At 44.5% G+C, this 21,888-nt stretch overlaps 1 long non-coding RNA gene across 1 annotated transcript in view; it reads left to right on the forward strand.

Annotated features, from left to right (window-relative positions):
- Window positions 1-17,801, forward strand: part of LOC308067312 — a 65,422-nt gene extending 47,621 nt beyond the window's left edge. The window contains exon 2 of the long non-coding RNA XR_013929519.1: window positions 1-17,801. This exon is cut by the window's left edge and continues 38,731 nt beyond it. This is a non-coding gene — a long non-coding RNA (uncharacterized lncRNA).
- Window positions 17,802-21,888: the final 4,087 nt, after the last annotated feature.

A 21,888-nucleotide genomic window follows, 5' to 3' on the forward strand; every position in this document is an offset into this window, starting at 1 on the left:
TGCTTGCGTTGAAGTGGGGCCATAAATCCCAGTACAGTAAACTGCTTCTGGATAGATCCTTGTCCAGCGCAGCACCGCGCTGTGCCAGTTTAATACGAACACTGACAGCCACGTGGGTTCTGCTGCTTCCACGGCATTTCGAGCTTCAAAGATTAGAGGGGGGAAGTGGGGAACCTAAATGAGTAATCATGCCCGAGCCTAAGCTAAAACAAAAAATCCAAGTCTCTGTTTTGTTGCTTCCTTAATAACGTAATTGTAGCCAGATGTATGTTGCCTATTTCTTCAAAGTAAACTGAATTTTAGAGGAAAAACCCCTCATTTCACAATTTGCTGATGCAGTACATCAAGCTTATGCCAGAGGAGAGTTGGCTGACATGCAGATTTTCCAGTTCATGCATCTTATGGGTAAATTATCTTTTATTTATGCTTCTATGCTTAGTTCAATACAAGAAACTTTTCTGCTGGGTCACTGAAAAACTTTATACCATGTCTGAACAATGATTTTCTGTACGCACAGTGCATGCTGCCTTTCAAGTACTGCATCACACATGTCTGGATACAGCTCGGTACAACGGTACCGGCCACAAGGCTGTGTCCCAGGCGGGTCCTCAACCTGGGAACCTCAGTGGTCCTGGCTGGGGCGGGCAGTTAGTAGGAACGTGGCTCAGGAGAGGCAAGTGAACTACAAAAGGGGCAAAGGCCTTTCCTGACACGACACGGCTGCAAAAACATGCACCTGAGCGGAGCAGAGCAGGGAGCGGACTGAAGCTGGCCTAGTCCTGAGCTGCAGCGGAGCTATAATCCCAGCTGCCCGGTGGCAGGTGACAAGTGAGGCAGAGCCTGGGGTATTTTGTGTGCTTGTCAGTCATGTGCCATCGCCACAAGAGCAGATGGGGCAGGCACGGCACACAGGGACCTGCCTGTGCGGCAAGTAAATACAGAGAGCTCATTCAAGGCGCTTTCCCTGAATACGCTCGTTGGTTCACCCTCAACCTGGTCCCGTGTGTGGACAGTCAGCAAATTTGGCCTCAGGCCCAGCCTTGAGGCTGCTCTTAAAATTCAGCGTGGATGCAGTGACAGTGTCAGCGTTAGCATCGCGTGTCTCAGGAACCTGGCTTCCCCCCGCGCGCTGAGCCGGGCTGCTGCCTGCGCGCCCTGCTCCCATACACGGGGCCATCAGACCAAACGTTTTTCCAAGGTAACTGCTGTTTGCTCCTCAGAGGGTTCAATTGCAGGGCAGAAGGAACCCAAGCCTTCCTGACAAAGCAAGCTGCATGGAAGCAACGTGTTAGCTTACCCCAAACTGTGAATCACTCCCGAAAAGGCAGACCTCTTCCGGATATGTTTATACATATAGAGAATCTGCATAAACATGCCACATGTCTAAGCACATGGGCTTAGCCATATGCACCCATGAATACGCACACACTTCCTTCCGTGTGCACGCATGTGCGTACATGTCCCTCTGCCAGCACCAGATTTCTGGCAGGCAGCTCCTTCTGCCCTTGCCCCACAAACAGCAGGCACTAATTCTCCCATCTGCAGACTTCACCCTTTCCCTTGCCTTGCGTTCTTGCCTGCCAGCAAACATGCCCTCTCTTCACCTAGTCAGTCTTGCAGCCTCCCCACCGCTTCCCAAACGGGTGCTTTTTAATCAAGCAGATTCTCTGCCGAAGCCTGGCGCCAGCAGGGGAAGAAGACCTGGAAGGACCAAACGTTGCATTGACTAGACATAACGACGTGCCAAAGCCCGTCCACGTCCCGCCTCCGAGTGACACCCCAGTGGCACCACTGGGCACACCTGAAGGCCCCACAACCATGCACCCCCAGCACACACCATGCGCCTCGGCTTGCAGACTGCGCTGCATACTGGTGATACGAACACAAATGCAAGAGATCACAAAACAAGGGTGTCAAATGTGCTGATTTCTATTTTTCTTTTGTTTTCTAAGTTTGTCTATTTATAGGTTATTGTAATTCCGTGTAGGATAGCAATGCTTTGGCTCTAAGCCAAAGTCAGTGGTATTTTGAGGCAACTGACTGCAAGGTTAAAAATTGGGTTAATATATTTTCAAAACCAGCTTTAATATTAGGTTGTCATCTGCTTTCCCTATTGGATGAGTCTTTTACACCTTTAGTTCTGCTAGTTAGCTGTATGCTATTCATGCGATTTCACATTATTTGCAGCCCTGACTTTGTCCCAGCACTTCTGTCTTAGGTGTTTCAAAAGACAGCATCAAATCTAGCCTCATCCACTGCAAATTAAGCCTTCACAGAGGACTGACTTAGGTCTGATTAAAGTAGAAACGCAATTACTTCTTCCTGACTCTTCACATAACTTTTTTTAACCCACACAAATGTTAAATTCAGTCTGGGGTGGAGGTGGTGCGGGTGTTTGTTCTGAATGGCTGTTCACTTTTTACCACTTTCTAACAAGAATGACAAATTTGAGTCCAAGTCCTGTAACATTTTCTTTAACAGCACTGCTGAACTCACAAAGCTTGAAAGACTATCCCGACATCTGCCTGTCCAAACCACCCCTGTATAAATATAGCAGGTAGGATTAGCGTGCCTCTTTCTAGCACCTCCTCCCTACGAGAAACAATCGGACAAAAGTGAGAGGCAAAGGGAGGTAAGAGGAAAACAGAGAGTGTAGATGAGGATAACTCTGCAATTCCAAGTAAGAGCATTCTTACAACAAAAACAGTACCCAAGCCGGCCCGCATGTCTCTCCCACATGTTTTATCCCCTCCCAAATCTTCTTAGGTTGTGTCATTTTAAAAACCTGCAAGCATGGGACATCAAAGAGAGGCAAGGCATAGGAGGAAAGCAAGCACAGAGGCACTGTAAAGAATTAATACACAAAGACCTGTGGGATTAGTGGCTGGAGAATTAGGTCTGCACACAGTCACAGAGGAGACAGTGCAGACATGGCATGCAAAAAGATTTGCCTTGAATATCAAAGTTCCCTGGTCAAGGGTTTTGCCAGCTCTGCCTTGCAGAACAGGAAGGCAAAGGCAGCAAAAGCAGATCTACACTGGAACAACGGCCGAGTTACTGCCCCTACACCAGATCCCTTTCTCTCAGTCAGGGCTGCCACAAAGGCTGGTTTGGTTTTGTTGGGGCAGTTTGTTCTGTTTTTGGAAGGATATACTTTGTCCTTGAGATTTTTTTTTTTTTATTTTTTTTTTTTTTGGACAACCAACATTTGGGGCGATGCCATAGATTCCATCAATGCAGGAGCCTGCTGCGCCTTTTCTTTCTAGACTGAGCCCCCAGCCTGCGAGACCAGCATGGTGTCTCTTGATCCTTCCAAATGAAATTAGGAAAATGGGCCGGCTGACTTGCATCTGCCTTACACTGCACGAAACGGCATTGCAGAGAGGGAGCATTTGCTAGGAAAAGTAATAAATGTAATTTCCTCCACAAATTAGCTGTGCCACACTGGCTCCAAAAAGAGCTGAAGGGAGAACAAGAAAAGAGCCACTGTCTGTTAAAAATACCAGCCCCTGACTTATCAAAGGAAGCGGGATATCGGGTCACACTTCAAAACCTAATGACAGCAGTTCAGGGGATTTGCTTAGACCCGCTTCCTCAGCTCAATTTTTACGGGGCAATGGGTACCTTAGAGCGAGCAAGGAGCCCTCTGTTCCTTTGAGGGGAAGGTGACTGGAGGGTACACCAAGGGGATGGAGGGGAGGGCAAAGCAGGGCATCGGGTTGTAGCCCTGGCTCTGTCAGCGCCTAAAGTGACCTTGTGTAGAAGCAGGAAGAATTTCAGGTCGGCAGAATGTAATTACTCTGGTTGGAAAGTCGCCAAGATTCTGGCATTAACATCCCTACCGCCTCTAAAAAATGCCACAGGGCCAGAACTATAGATTTCTCCATCACTGGAAAAACAGCGCTGGAGAGGTAGAGGAGCCTGTAAGCTTTGTGAGCAGCCTGAATTGTTACAGTGGGGGTTGCAAAAGCAGTTCAAATTTCCAGATCTCTCTCAATTTAAAAAACATGCCTAAATTAAAGGAAAATGGTGGCTATTTCTCCCCTTTCCTCTCTTTTAGGAAAGGAAAAATAAATTCCCACAGAAATGTGGCAAATACATCTTGGTGCAATAGCACACACAGATTATTTGTGTTTGCACCAGATTACTTTTCCCTCCCCTCTCTTCCCCCACCCTCATTGGTTTTTGCAAATCAATCTCGTTCAGGACAAAGTCTACAGCAGACAGACCACCACTCGATTCTAGTGCTATCCTGATGCCAGATGAGGACTCGGGAGCTCCAGTGCCCCCAACAAAACAAAGGTGAAGCTCCTCTATCTAAATACCTCCTACTTTGCTGCGGTTCAGGGGAAGCCAGCCTGAGCACCCTACACATGGCCAAAGCTTTAACAAGACCCTCTGTAGCACAGAGGCAGTAATGCTAACGCAGGGTATTGGGATTTGCTGAGTTTCATTGCAAGCAGAAACATTTTGTACAACCAGGTGTAGAGTTTTCCTATACAGGCCTTCAAAATCCAGGGACCCGATCTGGCACCAGAAGAGAGAAGGAACATGCTAGCACAACAGCTGTATGGGATTATATTCATAATTCTCAAAAAAAGTACAGAAACACTTTCTAACATGCGATCACTTGCGTTTCAGGATTAGTCTTGAAAAGGCAGAAACTAATTCTTCCCTTTCCTGGCACTCTCCCCTTGACCCACGGGGGATCAATCAGCCTGTAATCTGCAGAGGAAAATTTGCACACAATAAAGATTCTTTTCAGATACAGCATTTGGCAGGGGCTCGTTAGGGGGAAAAAATGGCACCGCTTTAGTCAAGGAATGGCATTAACTTTTCTTCTTGCACAAGGCCGAGGGTATCAGTTACACAGAAACGGGCATGCAGTTATGGGGCTGGGGGCCCCCCCAGGCAAGCCCGGGGGACTCCGAGACCCATGTGGCATCACCGCGTGTTGCACATACAGTCACAGCTCACGTCAAAGTTGTGGCTGTGCAGTATGGCTCCACATTTAGATCACAGCTGCGTCTCCTCACATGATCATTGGTACAGAAAAGCTTGATAAAGCAAGATGAACAGTCATTGTCACCATCCCTCACATCTTTCTTTTCACCTTTTCTTTTTTTTTTTTAAACCCAAACCCTGAAAACAGATCATGATGAAACACTTATTTTCAAAGTTAGCTTCTGTCCTTCTCTGCTATAAAGGGAAGTGTAACAAATGCTGGAGACCCAAAAAAGCAGCAAAAGAACCTAATTTTTGAAGTATCAAGACTTCTTGGTCTCATGGCATCAGAGGCCTGCTCTCTGAGTAGCAAGACTGTGTGAAAGCCCTTGACACCTTCTGTCTCAACACCTTGCCTTTCACGACTGAAATGCAACATCTAAACACGTGCAGGAACACCATAGGAACACCGTGTTCTTTCATTGCTTTCCTGCAGTTTTTGCTCTTATTCCTATTTTATGAAAGCTGACAAGAGATGCATAGTCTACCTCTCTAAGAAGGCTGTCTTTTTAACCCAGGGGGGGAAAAAAAAATATCTGTAAGGTATGCCCACAGTGATGATGACGTTCTTTGTGCCCAAAGAGTCAAAAAGGTCAACGGGGAAAGGGCTGTGTGATACCCTGTCATTGTAAAAGAATTGTGCATAGATGTTTGGTGAAAGTGCATTTGCTGCTTTTTATAACAAGGGAAACCAGGAGCAGACCGACAAAGGAACTGGCATGACTGCAGGTGAAGCACTCAGTGCTAGTTCTTGTACGTGCACAAAGTTGTTCAGTTCCAGCACGCCCAGTCCTCAGAGCAGAAACCCTCTCCCCTCTATTTTGACATACTACAACCGCATTTCACCTGTAGTGCCAGACTGAAGCCCAAACTATTCCATGTGCCAGAGAGAATTAGTTCTACTAGACAGATTAAAAAACGACAAAAAAAGGCAGTCATGAGATGTCTCAGAATAGACAAGATGATGCCCTGATGTAATACAGGAAAACACCCCAAGAAGAGGATAAGCACAAGCTAAACTGAAAAGAAAAGCAGAAAAAAATGACCACAAGCTCGTGTTTTGGGCAGGCAAGGAAAGCTCAGCTGCTGTGTCGGTGCAGTACAGACACATGTTATTTCAACCATAACACACTGAATGATGAACCAAAGCAGCCCATGGAAGCGCTGCCTTCCCCAGAAGCACTGTGTGGTCCAGGCCCTGCTGAGACTGTACGACAGGAACTGTCTGATAACGCTCAAGCAAAATATCTCCACCTTGAACTCCCAAGCCTGGGCTTAGGGCAGTCAGACAATCACTGCAGGTGCTGCTTTTATAAATAACAATTTTCAAAGACTTAAGCACATCTTGATCAAGGTGCAAACATGCCATACATCTAAGGGACCAGAAGCATTCAACTATGAAACACTGAATAGGTGAGTTGCCCCTAGATCGCAGCCTTTAAAGTACTTCCCAGTTCCTGAGGAATGAAGATGTGAAGCAAGAGCAGCAAGAAACCACCAGGGACGTACTAGGTGCTCACAGTGAGGTCACTGGGCTGCAATAAGATAGTCCCACTGGAACATTAGGGAAAAGTATTTTCTTTTGTAGAACAGAAACAGTCCAAGTTCCTGGCCTGCCCATGCGTGATTGGGGGTCTCACATTTCTGGATGATCTGGATTAGTGTAATTTTAATCTGTCACAGCGCTCACTCCATCACCAGCTCTGGCAGAAATCCAGGCAGAGGACAGAAAACCTCCAACACACTTTCTTTGGGAGCCTTCCCCTTCCCACCCCCTTCATAGACATGGTGACAGAGCTTTTCCTGACTCAGAAATAAGCCCGTCTTATATTCCTGTTTCCTATACGAGTCTGAAATAGCCGCACAGCCATCTGCTGCGGGTACCATTCTTCCCATTTTATCTTATCATCACATGACTCAAAGGCCACACATTAGGCAAGTATCAGAACCAGGAAGATGTATTGAGTTGTTTACACCTTCAAAGAACAAAAGCATTAAGCAAACAACAACTTACCATGGGCTATTTTATTGGGTTCTGGTTTGCATCAGTTTTAAGAAAAAGGTATTGACTGCATGAAGAGTCCTTCAACCTGTATTATACTAAAAACAGAAGGGGAGGGAAAAATCCATCAATACTCAGTTAAGAACAGACTCCCAACCTTTCCTTCGGTCAGCCCGGTAACAGAGCAGGAAACAAAGCCCTGCTGGACAGAAACTAGAATTGTGTCATTTCTCGTATGTGCCAGCAGATTAAACTGTGATAGCTAGGAAGCAATCCCCCTCCCCCTCCTGCAACCATCCACCATGTCTCCAAGTGGGGAGCAGCATCCCCATTGCAGGATCAGCTGTTAAAGAGGCACAGCAGCTCCTCTACCACCATCATGTATCAAAGTTAACTTCATGGTGTGTTTTTCGGTATGTCTTGTAAAGTACCAAGAGGCAAGATGCTCCTTACCACCAAATCCTCTCTCCAGAGCTGTTCAGGCTGGCTCAAGAAGAGATTAAAAGTTGTTCTCTAAGAGTTTAAGCATTGATTTCTCTCATCTACTCAGGTCCTCCCTGACCAACACCACTGCAAGGGAACAGCTTTGGGGAGGGACAGAAGAGCTGAGATTCCTAATCAGTTCAGCTATCTCAGCTTCATCTGCTGCCTGTACACTAGTTGCATCACCCCTACCCTGCAACTCTTAACACTCATCTAGAGCTTCCGAGGCCAGAGAGGCTTGTGAATGTCCTGCCTCACCACAGCCTGTCCAGGACTTGGCATGTACAGAGCGGATGCTTTGTGGGGGACGCAAAAACTTTCCATTTTTTTGGAAAACCATTTGTGGTTGCTTCCTAGCCCTTATTAAAAGAGAAAGATTAGCCTCTACAAGTATCCAGTCCTATCTCATAATCACCCACTGCATCACACACAAAACACACTCAGATTCACTCTAAAGCTGGTGCTGCTATGAAAGAGTCCTTTTAAAGATAAATTAAAAATGTGCCATCGGTAAATAAAGCAACCTGCACCTCTGAATCCAGACATCTTCACTAGGAAGAAAGGGCCTCAAGCCGAAGGCAATAAAATACCTCAGTAGGACTGCTGGAGTTTAAATTCCCTCTTTGAAGTACCACACAGTACTGTTTTTATGTGTGCTAATGAATAGCTCAGCATTCTCAGACTAGTTAGGCACTACAAGGAATTAAGAGATGCCATGTGCCAGCCACTATTTTCTGTGAAGTCACTGGCAATGCTTCTGCTGTAGTTTGACTCTCTGAAGCCTTAGAACTGGCGTTGCTGAGGGTTTCCATAGAAGGAGGAAAAGGAGAAAGTGGGAGCAGGTGTACTGGGTAAAGAATAAACCCCCTACAATTTATCTCTGAAAAGTGCTGAGCACCAGTTTCAGCAGCAGCAAACCCAAGTGCTCAGCAGCACTCTGGGTAAGCACATGCAAACACGGATCAGACAGACACACAGAAATGAGTTACCTGTTCTCTAATCCCTTTTTCTCCATTTGGTTACGGTCATTTCCAAGGCACTAAGGTCAGAGAAACATTTAGATGTACTGTAACCAATAACAAAACAACTGCTTTTGAACATAACCCCCTGCACCTCTCTGCTGTCTAATAAAAAGACTGCACAGGACATCGTTCACAGGAGCTGCACAGTACTACCAGGTGGACCAAAGCCGCACAGTACTACCAGGTGGACCAAAGCCAGGATAACAGCAGAGAGAAAATATCCGTGATAAGCTATTAACAGCAGCTCAGTGGCTTCTAAGCTTAGCTTCACTTTTGCCAGCAGGAAAGGTTCTGGATACTGCTTCATTGAACATGCTGCCTTAAGCAATGCAGCCTCATTCATTGGAGCATCTGTTTTACCTGCTAAAGAGCAGCATTTTTGGTCTTGTATGGGCTTGAAGCAACATTACACTGCAGAGCAGCCTTGAGAACACTTTCAAGGTAACTTACAAAGAGAGATGCTCTTAAAAACATTAAAGCTCCTCTGCTTTTGTTTTTGTACTCTAGGGGCACTTCTATTTGTCCCCTAAATAAACACTCTCCATTCCCTAATTTAAAAGGTTGGTGCAGAAGCTCCAGTACATCTTGTGGAGTATTGTAACTAGCGTGACAGCTGCAACCCACACATGGTCCCTGGGAATTCAATGGCAGGAGCAGGCTCAACCTCCCTTAGGAGGCACCAAGCTCAGCAGCATCACCCTCAGCCAGCAGTCAAGTAACTCAGCTCTACCAGCTAACAAATGTAACTGCCTTTTGGGAAGATTAACGGGGTGGGGGGAGACTGACACCGTCCAGACTCCAGCTCTTCTCCTGGAAAGCCTCCCTTTCCCCCCGACCCCTAACCCAGCTAAAGAAGCTGCATCTGAGAACCAGGGGCACCTCGCCCCAGTCCCTGCTGCCTGACAAAGAGCTCTGCCCTTTACCAGCACCCTGTGCTGCCACCATCTTCCAGGTGACCTGTGCAGACTCAAAGAAGCTGTCCTGCCCCAGTGTGCCCCCATTTCCCGTGGCAGGAAACCCTGCAGCAATGCTGCACCTTGAAGTCCGCTGACCGCCCTGGAATCAGTTAACACCAGGCAGGTCTCTGGGTACCAGCAAAGAAAGAAGTAGTATTAACAGACAGTGCTCTTTGGGAGAAACATAAAAAAAAAAAAAAAACCCACCCCCACCACACACACTTGTTTTTACTTACACTGAGCAGTTCCAAGAAGTCTGTTTTTCACCCAGTATGCTGCTGTCAGGATACACACAGTCTCGCAATCGACTCCCATTTGTCATGATTATTGTTTCCATCCAGAGAGATCCTGCCTTAGGAATACACATTATCTTTACATATCCAAACTCTCAGCAGCCTGAGATACAGTAAACTAAAGAGCTCACCATCACCAAGAGATGACGGTCCTTCTCTCTTTTCCCACCTCTTCCCTCCCTACACATTCCTTGTTGGGTCTTATTGCCCGCTGGTGTTATCCACAAGCCAAAAGAAACGAACACCAGGTCAGATGCACATGAAATCTCTGCCTCAGGCTTTTCTCCCTCCCTGCAAGGCTTCTGGGCAAGACCCAAATCAGGGGTCACCTGTTCAGCAGAACGGCTAAAAGCTCCCATCTCTCTTTAAAAACATTGGTCTCTAGCACAGGAAATGGTTCAGCCATTCCCTCCCCAGAAAATAAGCAGAAAGTATTAATAAAGTGTCTCACCTACAAGGATAGCCTGTAGTGTAGTGGCATTAAACTGGGACAGTCACAGGTAGTCTCCAAAAAATACACAGACCTGGGTTTTCTTCCCCTGCAGTACTACAGTGACTAATTCTCACACACAGTTGCAAAAGTCAATTAGAGAAGGCGGCTGTTGCATGATTTAGCACTTGGACTTGCATGTGTCTAGGAAATCCCAGTTCAGAGGAAGTTCTTCCTCTGGCCACAGCCTCCCAATTTTTCTTTCACATGGATTCTCTAGTACCTCAAACTCGGAGCACAAACCATGGGTGTTGTCTATGGAGCCACAAATAAGAGTCACTCCCCATCACCTGTTTTCAGGGAACTTGCAGGAACCCAGCAACTTTACAACGTATGTGTCCAATAAAATTGCACCTGGCAAACAGATTCATAAATCGTAGAGGGAACACACTGATATGGAGGGCCGGGGAATAAAGGATATAACAAATGTGCAGGAGCTCAGACACCCAGGCGTCGTTTCCCTAGAAACCAGGACAGGAAAATCCTGTAACCAACATCAGTATCTGCAGCAGAGCATCACGATTTAATAGCAAAGCCTTGTGCTTGAGAGTGTAAGCTCAATAAATAGAAATCCTCCCTTTCCTTCACGTTATACAGCTGCAACACAGTGACAGGGGTAGAGTGTCTTACAAGATTGCCTTGTAAGATTCAGACACTAAAATTGCAAGTGCATGGCTGTGTATGATACAGATGAGATTGTGACAAACAACATTCCAGAGAACTAGCAGGGGGCTGCTGCATTATCAGCACCCAGGGTAGAAAGAAAGGATCCTCAAGGAAGTCACCTGCAGTTACTATTCTGTGGAATCAAGTCCAGATTTCAAAAAACTCCACCTAGATTTCGAACAAGGAGAGGGATTCCAAACTAAAAGGGGTCGATGGAAATCTGTCCACTGTGTCTACCAGCCCCGCTGGGGTAATAAATGGAGAACAGCCCAGCATTAGCACCTACTGCATATGTGTAAGGCTACTTTTTGAGAAAGTTCTTCAACCCAAATCCTTTACCAAAATTCACAGTGAATGGCACCAAGCTGACTTTTGGGTGTTACATGGCTCGTTTCATATAGGGATAATTACTGATAAGAACAGTCTAGATGTATATAGATGTCAAACAGTAAAAATCCATATTACAAGTCTTGTATAGCATAGGAAACCAGTGAGTTATGAGGTATGTAACTGCAGTAACACTGCTCTAGAGTATGTCAGAGAAGATTCTTCCTGCAAGGGCTCCGGAACAGTTTGGGTGTAGACTTGCATATGGCAACAGCGTGGCTGTCTCATTGTGCAAAGCAGGAGAAATGAGTTGAAGAACTCCAAAACACGTAGCACTGGAAAGTGGAATTTTTTCACACTAGGCATTGGACAGTGAAAAGGTGATGCTGGTCCCAAGGGGGTCAAAGATCCCCCTGCCTTGTGATAGAGCTGGGAAAAATTGTCTCAGAAAAAAAGAGAAGGGAAAATATTTCTGACCACACTGCTCAGAGGTCTTGATCACAAGATTGAATGTTCATTCCCAGCACTCTGGGCACAATCTCTGACTCTCTAGATAAAACCTTAATCTGTCAGTGGTGGAGAGTACCTGTATCTTCAGAAACCTTAACAGTAACTGGAAGAAATGGGTTCCTCCATTACTATTTCTTTAACTCAAGAGAAGGTGCCTGGTTGTCCGACAGTGCAATCTTTGAGCCAGTGGAAACAGAAAAAAACATGAAACCTGTTCACAAGCTGATTATTATGCAGATCAGCAATCGTTATCCTTTCTCTCATTACCTCAAATGCTTTCTACCATCTGTTGGTAACAAACCTGCATCTGGCAGATTACCAGAGAAGCCCTAATCAATGGGTAATTGGGGTAGAGGATTGTGTGGACAATCCCGGCAATGAAAGCACAGAAAAACTTAGAACAGAAGAAAGTTTGCCTGTCACAAGTGTGAGATCCTACACCCAGTGCTTCCCTACCAATCTGACAGAATTCCTTCTTCTTGGGAAGAGCATTGGGCGGGGTGGGGGGTGGGAAACAAATATTTTTCACAGGCAATGGGATGAATTATACCAGCCTCTGTAATGATACCTCAAGCAAAAGGTTAAATTTCTAACAGATTATGCCAGTTAAGTGCTGCCAGGGGAGGCACCAGGCACAGGCAGAGCAAGCACAAACACGCATGAGTTTGCATTTCCACGGTTGCCTCCTAGAACCATCTGTTAATAAGAGGTAGAAGATGCTATGGACTCTTTCAAGTAACGGGTCCTCATCTAGTCTCTTAGTGCCTCTTGATAAGAAATGCTCCAAATATGTCCCCTGCAGGTTATCCTTCTCCAGCTTTGCATTCAAGACGTTATTCTGTTCCCCACAGTCCTTCCAAGTCTTGAATACAGCAGCTCAGCTACAACATTCACGTTACTGCTCTGGCTTCTGAACAAACCAAAGTTTTTTAAATCACACTTACTGGTGCTGAGGTCCCAACAGAGAGACACTAACCAATTCCAACTGAATTTCAGAATGAGGCAGAGTCTCAAAGTCACCAGATTCCTACAAGTTTGAGGGAAAGGGCAGCTGGGTGGAACAGAAAAACCCAGGCAGCACCTCCACTAAGGGAAAGCAAAGCAGAATCTGCTGCTCTGCATTCCTGTTGTCAGCTGCTGGTCAGCCAGCAAGTGCTTCGAGCTACTCTGCACGCACGGAGCTGTCAAGTAACTACTAGTGCTGCTGTCCTTCTCTACCATGAGTACCTAGAGAGTAAGAGAGGAAAGTTTAAGTGGCAAAGACCTCTGTAAGAATCAGACTTTATTGATTCACCTTTCAAAGAATGAATCAAAGCAAAAACAGTACTGTACTGTGTTAAAGATGCAATCCGTGCTGCCTGCCCTTCTGCCACCCTGTATAGACCCAGAGGGCAATTTCAAATGCCCCAGAGGGCATCTGACCCTCTCTGATCACATCATAACAATGCTCAAGATGTCAAGATATCAAGAGTTTAACACTGCCACAATAAATCAACAAGGCTAAATAATCTCCCCAAACTAGATGGGAAGATGGAAAAAGGCAGTGCTTGCCTTTTTCCCCCCCCCCCCCCTCCCCCCCCCTTTTTTTCATGTGTCTTGCAGGCCACTGCTGTTATACCTGCTTGCACTGGCTCCAGCAGCTGGGAAGGTACATACACAACATCTAATGCCCAGGCACCACCCTGGGAGTGTCGAATTCATTGGAGCATGGAAGGAACAAGGAATTCTTGTAGTAAGAAAGTGGCCCAAAGAAAAGAAGGAAGTAGAAAACCCTATAAATATCCAAATGCTGCCAATGCCCACGCACGCTGGGCTGAGATCCAAAGTAACTGTTTTGGGGCGATAAGAATCCTTATTAGGCACCTGAACATGGGAGAGGAGCACCAAAACCCAAGCTAAGATGTTAATGAGACTGTGGCAGAAAAACAACATCCTCAAGTGATCTAAATATCCAGGCTGCTGACTAGAAGTGAGAATGTGAATCTTTACTAATCAAAAGGACTAAAAGGAGATGGAGGAATGCAACCGAAAGTTGGTTTTAGGAACACGTTCCCACGAGATACAGATCTTATTTCCTTCCTGTTATTAAAGGGGTGACTGATACGTATTGGATTACACTAGGTCAGAGAGCAACACCCCCGTGTATTCAAATCCAGCAACTTTTTTTCTTTAATTCAGCATTTCAGGGAAATGCAACATGCTGGTTCAGTTGCATTTACACCCCCACAGACAGCAGGCTGTAACTTTTTGTAGGCTAACAACTTGGACAACTACCAAAACCCAAGGGTTCCGTACAGTTTCTGACCCAAAACAGACATGTTAAAACTTTCAGAGAGGGAACAGAGAGTGATAGAGATTTGGCACACTGCTTTTTGGGGGCTTGTTTTTGTTTTGAAATTGGGGATATTGTGTTACCCCATCTTGAAAGGGGGAAGAACTTGGTCTCTTCTGTGCAAGATCAGATAGCTGTTTGTCCATGGAAAGGATACTTCTCCAGCCATCTCATTAATGGTATTAGTCAGAAAGTAAGAGGGCACAGTGAAAAGCCAAATCCTCTTTGGATGTCATTTGTTGCACCAGAAAAGAGTGGGAAAGTAACAAAAAAATCCAGACACAGTTCTTCAACATGACCACGCTACTGCAGGTAATCTTTTCAGATTTTAATCTCAAACTTTGTTAAAACAAGACATCCTATTATTTCGCTGCTTAGACAGCTCTGAACAGCTACACTAGACAAGTGAAAGGCAGCATTAATTCAAAGGCATCACACTTAACTGTCCTGCTGACACCTTAGTAGTGACTCAGCTGCGTTAAATACCTGAAAGCATTTTAAGGCTCTGTAACATAAAGACAGGGTAGTTTAGGAAATAAAAGCACCTAAAAGCCAGGTACAACACTCAGCAGCATCTAGGAGAGCTGTTTATACATCAGTAACCCTCCTGAATCCAAAGTATGCTCTGACCTACTCTCCAGCTCCTCCTTGTTCCACCAACGCAGGTTTGGAGCTCATCCTGTGTCTGTCGCAAATGATAAAATCTGAGACACTCTTTCCCTCACAACCTTCTCTTGATGCTCCTGTCTATGACTAAGGAAAGCAGTACACCCTTCAGGAAAGGGAGATTGTCCAGAAGCAAGTATTTTCACAGCCTGTACTGATTCTGCTGTACTGGAATAAAGACTGTAAGCTACATTCATCACACTACCCTGGCACAGCTTTGGTCTGTCTCCCATGTTTCTGAAACCTGGAAGCCAGTGGGCCTCTTACCTTCTCCACATAATTCTCTTACTTTCTTCATTAGTTTTCAAGCTTAGTGGCAGGGATTTTCACCGTTCACTCCCTATTAACTTTTCCTGTATTTAGTATTTATATCAGAATCAAACAGTTCTTTGCTAGAGCAGTGAGCAGAGAAGGTGAAAGGAGTGGGCGACAGAGGTGGCTGCTGAGCTGGTGCTTGCCCCAGTAACAGAAGAATGAATAAAAAAGGACAACACATCAGGCATCACAAAGAAATGGCTGCACCATCACTGATGAATCAGGGTCTCCTAAGGAGGCAGTCAGCCCCAGAAGTGTTCCGACTTCTGATGAACAGCGTACTTTGAACTTCTGCCTAAGGCCCTACCTACAGATTTTGGTTGACTTATCATCCAGCAAGCTTGCTCTGGCCTGGCATTACACAGGTGTGCTGAAGCACTGACAGTAATACCCATGCTGCATGCAGAAATTCTTCCTACTTCCTCATTTCAACCTAAGTTCAGCCTGAACTTCCCAAGTTGTTGATTTTCTTCAGAGCATAACTCAGGGCAGGTCAAGATGCTTGGCAGGCAAATAATCCACACCTTTACTTTTGGCTCAGGTGCCACGGCATCAAGCCAGCAATTTGCTGTAACTCAAAGGTGCTGAAATGCAGCACTGAACCACTCGATTCCCTGAAGTTTTCAGGTACCTCTCCCTAAGCATACAAGGGCCTCTCAAAATTCTTCTGAAAACTCCCTACTGCTTCTGTAATTGTGCTGCAGAGCAAAAACAGCTTTCAGGGAGCCAACTCTGATTCTACACTAGCAAAGAAACTACTGCCAGAGTCTAGGCTTGCTGACTGCCAAACACTGCTATACATTGTTCCACCTCAGTCTCCTAAAGCTGGCTGTGTGTACAAATATTAAGTAGACTGAGGATCTCGAGACATTTCCCAATCAAGAGCCAACAACATATTTAAGAAGATGCTCCTTATAAAAGTCCACGCTAATTGATCTGCACCTGCTCAAGCCCAGAGAAGAGGACATTTCTGTCCTCCATGTGTTCCTTGAGAACCAGTCTGAGCGAAAGAAGTTTAAAAACATTACTTTACAGTTTTTACTTACTTTCTCACTAAGAATTTTCAACAGAACAAAACCACACTCTCGCTTATTATGGAACAGGTTTCCGTATGTTCCACTTTCATTAGATGTGTCCTGTACTAAAATATTTTTTTCTTTTTGCCCTGCCACTGCAGTTTTTTGAAGCACATACTATGGACTACCATAGGCAACCTTTCAGAAGAACATAGCAGAAAGATGCTATGGTCCTAGCTATTCCAATCCCATTAACTGGGCAAGCAGGCAAGCGTTTGAAACAGACTGCAGCACATAAGGAAGTGCTTTTCTCCCAAAAAGGCTGCTCAGCAGAATGTACCACTGTAACACAAATGCAGATGTCACTCTGAGACAGTCATGCTGTGCCACACAGGCAAGTATTAAACAAAGGACTGGGACATCTAGAAGAGCAAGCCTCAACTCAGTCTCCTCTTCACCCAGCAACATTCTGCTCAGTTCTTTCAAATAGCATGAGCTGATCTAAATTTATGGCCCTGTTATCAAGAATGGCAACATACAGTTCAGCTACACAAGGAACATCATTTTATTTAGATCAGCTATCCATGTCAATGTTATCTTGGTAGCTACTATGAGAAAAATTGGACAACGGTTATTGTGCTAGAACCATGTTAATTAACCAAAGACTAACAATTTTTTACTCCCCTTACCTTCACAGGCTCTTACCAGAGATTAAGTATCTTGTTCACATGATGAAAGACATGCAGCAGCCATCAAAACCAGCCAGGGTAGTTGCTAAAAATATTGACGTAGAGTCTGTAAAGAAGAAGTCCTAAAAAAATAATAAAGCAGTTTTCGTGTTCGCCTTTGCCTGTGACATTCCTAATTCATCAAAGGCACTGGCCCAATATACACAACATCATGTGTGAAAAGAGGAACAGAGTTGAAACATTAAGATCAAAGCAATGCCAGATCTACTCTTGAGAGAAAACCACACTATGCACCTTGTTTTTAATAGATGTGGGAAAATAGAAGAGAATCTATAGATTAGGAACAACGTTCTTATGAACCCAGTTCCACAGTAATCGTTTATTTCTTAGAAAATCTATTCAGTATGTACACGCAAAGAGATAAAAAAAAAAGGAATGTTGAATAACTAATTGGGAAACACAAATGTCTGCTTAAGCAGAGTCCAGCAGCCTCCAAGTTCAGGCTGTGTTCCACAGATCATGTCCCATGCCAAGTGACCAGCACTTTAATTTTAATTGCACAAAGTGGAGAATACTTGCTTTTGGATACTAAACCAGTTGTTCAATCCTTTTCATACAGGCTACCACCTACAATGAGCTATTCAATATGGAGCATGAAATGAGGAGTAGGCTATGGTTCATCTCCTCCTGAACACTTCTACTGAAAAAACCTCTACCAGTAGTATTCTGTTACACATGAAGCAAACAAACTATAGCTTAAATCCTCTCCTGAAGACAACCTAGCCTACAGCCAATGCAGCAGCATAGCAAGAATATATGAAACCCTGCAAGCAGGGAAATGCCAAAACTACTGCCTGACCCATATCAGGTACAGCTCGTATGCCCCTTCGTAAAACAAGGGTATTTATGTGATGTTTGGAAGCATGTGATGGAAATCTCCTGCAGTGAGACAGCCTGATGTTGTACAGATACATCAGCTGTGCTTATTCCCATACCAATCAAGCTCTGCAGCTCAAATGCTGAATTAAAACAGCTCTACAACCATCATCCTAGGGGCTGTGAAAGCATGACAGCAAGTCTGAACCCAGAAATATTGACTTGCTGCAAGTTGGAAACTGTTCTCTGCTGAGCTGCCCCACAATGACAGAGTCTGTTGGATCAGTTGTGTAGCTGCACTTGTAACCTTAGAGTACTCCCGTAGCTTCCTTGTTCCTAAGTAAACAGTCCTACTCCAACAAGTTGGTTGTTACAGAGAGGAAATGCCTAAGCCCCTTTTTCTCTCCATCCCAACCAGTTTCAACAGGTAGATCTAACAAGTTTGTTTAATCTTCTCCCCCTCCTTCAACCTGCAAACAGCTGCAGGCCAGGCTGCTTTAAAGCTTGTACCTCAAATAAGGAGTCTGATGTCTTTCCATGAGATCTGGGAGTGAAAAAACACAAACACTGAGTTGAGGGGAAAATATCAGTAGTCTCCATAATCACAGCAAGGGATTAAGGGATAAGCTCAACTCCCAGAGGGCTCATAAGGTGTAAAGCCTGGACTGGGGACGATCACAGACAGCAGATAGTTTAGGAGCTGAACTCATACACAACCCACTGCAAATTTCAGGCACTCCTGTAATGTTCCACTCTAGAGCTTTAAGCTCTTCAATTTTACCAAAATGCCTATTCCAAAGGAAATGACCTGCTGCTTCTTCAGGACCGCAGTGTGAAAAGTACACATCCACCAATAGCGCAGTTCCACTGGAAGAAGTCAGAAACAAGAAGTGCAGCCAAATCATGTTACAGAAACCAGATCCCCTCTGCTTTCTGAGGCATCTCTTCCTCCAGGTACAAAAAGGACAGGAGATCCTAGCCAGCCTCTCTCTGCTTTGAAGATGCCATTATATTCTCCCATAAACACTACACATACTACAGTGAGTCACGTTACACCATCTATTCTGGAGAAAGAGACTTAATCCCTCTGAATAAAAACGATAATTAAAACCTCTAAAATTCCACAAGTCTTGTGTATTTCAAACCTCAAATTTCAGCTCAGAGGCAAAAGCAAACACACTAACTTCTCTGTTCAGGTCAGTGTCCACTATCATATTACAAACCCAGCTTTATTTGTGCTTTTAACAAAACACACTAAATGTGAACTAAGGCAGCTAAGGAGCTGGCTCACAGTCACTTTACCATCTCTGCTGCCAGGATAGGGTGAAGAGGAAGCAAGCAAAAATGGCCAGACCCAAGGCCACCAGATATTGCAAATCCAAGCGCAGGAACAATCCCCCTACAGTCTACTACATCAGCTAGGTCTGTAGAAACTTACACTAGAAGGCAATTAAACAAAAGAGGACTGATACTCATTTGTTAACAGAGTAAATCCAGCTTTTGATACACAAAACCTGAAAAACAGTGATCTGCAAACTGAATTTGCCTTTTAGATAGAGACAATTTTTTTCGCATCTTTGCCTCTGATAGCTACCTTACAGGTCTCCACCTTTCCCACCATCACCCCCAAAGGCACCGAGAACCTGCTTCAGTTCCTCACTGTTTTGTACCATTCTCTGTTCTGCTACACACTACCTTTAGCTTCCCTGTAGCAAACCTCAGTATTTAAATGGACTGCAATGACATCTAGTGGCATGTTAAGAACTTGCCTTCCTAAATTTCCAGGCCAGTCATTTATTTTTAGAAAGGAAACTACACACTCAGCTTTCAATGTTTCAGCTAGCTGCTTCCAACTGCACAGAAAAACAGCAAGTGCATCCGAAATTCTCTACAAATTCTTCCGTAACACACATTCACCGGTGCCTCCCCCAGCTCACAGCATTTCCCCAATCCTGTGCCTGAAGCCTAGGAGAGGTGAGGTAGTAGGCACAAGTTTGCTTTAGGCCTTGCCTGTGTAACTGAATTTCTTCAGTGTAAATCTCGATACAGATATTTGTTTGGTTACGTAGAGCTGGGGTTCCCACCCACCCTTCTGGTTATGCTGTCCTCCAGCTGCATTAAACTAAATGGTAGGGGCTATTCACACAGTCAAGGACATGACCCAAGGCCACACCATTTGTAACAGCTGGTACAGTTCATTCACAGATAGAACACCATGCGAAGGATTGTGATTTCTAAATGTAACTGTGCTGAAATTACAAGGAAAAAAGATAAAAATGCTATTCTGAAAACAAAGAGGAAAAGATCTTGCAGATTAGATTTATGGGAGAACAGTAAGCAGTTCACTTCCCTTTACCACCCTCAAAAAAACCCCTCTCACCTTTTTCACTGAGTGATATTGCAAAATTGTTATTGAAATGTATGAAGAATGTGACACCATAAGCAAACTTCAGAAGATACCTTTACATAGCTTCCTGTACTTCTAGCACAAGTCATTTCATTTAATCACAGCTGGAGTCTTTGCAGGCATTAACACTCACCACAGCCTTGACAGCAAATGACCTAAAAGATTTTTCAGCTAACAATGAGTTAGGAAGCACGAGATCTGTGGTGTTGAGATCCGTGGTGTTAAGTACCTGGCATGTAAGCCTACAGCCCTCAGAGAATACTGCATACTAATAATTAAAAAAAACAACAACAAACTAGCTCTAGTTTTGTTAACAGAGACATATTAATACCTAAGATTGTAATCGGTAGGTTCCTGAGGTGCCTCCTCCTATCACTCCATCTCAGGCAAAGACTTGAGGGGTTTTATTTACTGGCTATGCCTCAGTTCCCACAGACACATGCTGCTTCTAGTATTATGGATGAGCAGATCTCCATAAGCATGTAATATTGCTAATCCTCAAGCACAACTGAAACATTTAGCAATGTGAATGTTCTGTAGCACAAACATTATTTCTAATATACCAGGAAAGCATCCTGCAAATTACTCGCTGCATCAAAATGAGCTGCTGCTCATGTTTCTGCTAAAGGACAGAAAAACAGCCACTTGCCTTTGACCGGAAACTGGTTTGGGTAGGGGCCTACTGTTGCTTTATAATGTCATATACAACCTTAAATACCACACCGCTTACACGAAAAGATGATGACCCAGGAGTGGCCAGTTATAACAGCTTTAATGCTGAAGTTCGAAAGACATAACATTTGGTTTTCAACCACAAATTCTGCTGGCAGACCCATTGACTTATTTAAAGCAAAAGGCTATCCTGAACCACAGAAAACTATTGCATGTGGGGTTTCCGAACCACTGAAACTGTGGCTTCTGATAAGCCAATAACACTACCAGGTGGTAATGAGACTGCCTATCCCATGGCTCCAACTATGAAAAGAGGATTTCAAGACCTCAGACCTTCCTACTGTCCACTGGTTTTTATTACTCATGTCACTTTACACAGGTCAAGTTCATTCCAGGCTGAAACTCCAAACAAAAGCATGGATGTTCTTCTGGAGCAATAAACAGTTTCCAAAATTCTTAGGTCAGCTCTTAGAGGAATCCAATTTATATTGCCTTTCAATGACATGAAGAGCCATTTCTACAACCCTACAAAGAGGGTGACTAGCAGATTGAGAGAGGTATTCAAGACAAGCACATGTGAAACATTCATGTGAAAGAACTGAAGAGGCTTTCCAGAAGACAGTGTTTTCTATTGCCTTAAATACAAGAATCATCATTCTTCATTCAGATCATTCCATTCTTCTGCCAATTACTACCTTTGTGATTCAGCCCTACAGAGCAGAACTTCATTAAAATTTCAGTTCCATCAAAAATAAAACAAGGAATCCTTGCTAAATCACTGAAGAAAATTTTTTTCTTCTCACCCACAATGTAGTGATCGCTACCTTCTGGGAAGACTTTTTCAAGTCAGAAATAGGCAGAAGCATTGACTGGCAGCCACCTCCAGAAAGTTATCAAATACTGCCAGGAAGGCAAAAAGCTGCCCCACAACAAGGTACTGACTTCAAATGGCAAACCAGATTTCACACCAACAGACCTTTTCTGTAGCCCACCCTTGAGGGAAACCTATGACTGGATCTCTAGGCAAGTGCTCAAGTGCAGCTTGAAGAGGACCACAGCAAGACAATACAGAGGCTGTGCTCCTGCTTGCAGAGCATCACTTGAAACCTTACTACTGTATATGTCAATTCTGGTTTGAGATGAAGACAAAACCAAGACCCAC

This window comes from Falco punctatus, assembly GCF_963210335.1.
Source record: "Falco punctatus genome assembly, chromosome: 7".
Classification (NCBI taxonomy): domain Eukaryota; kingdom Metazoa; phylum Chordata; class Aves; order Falconiformes; family Falconidae; genus Falco; species Falco punctatus.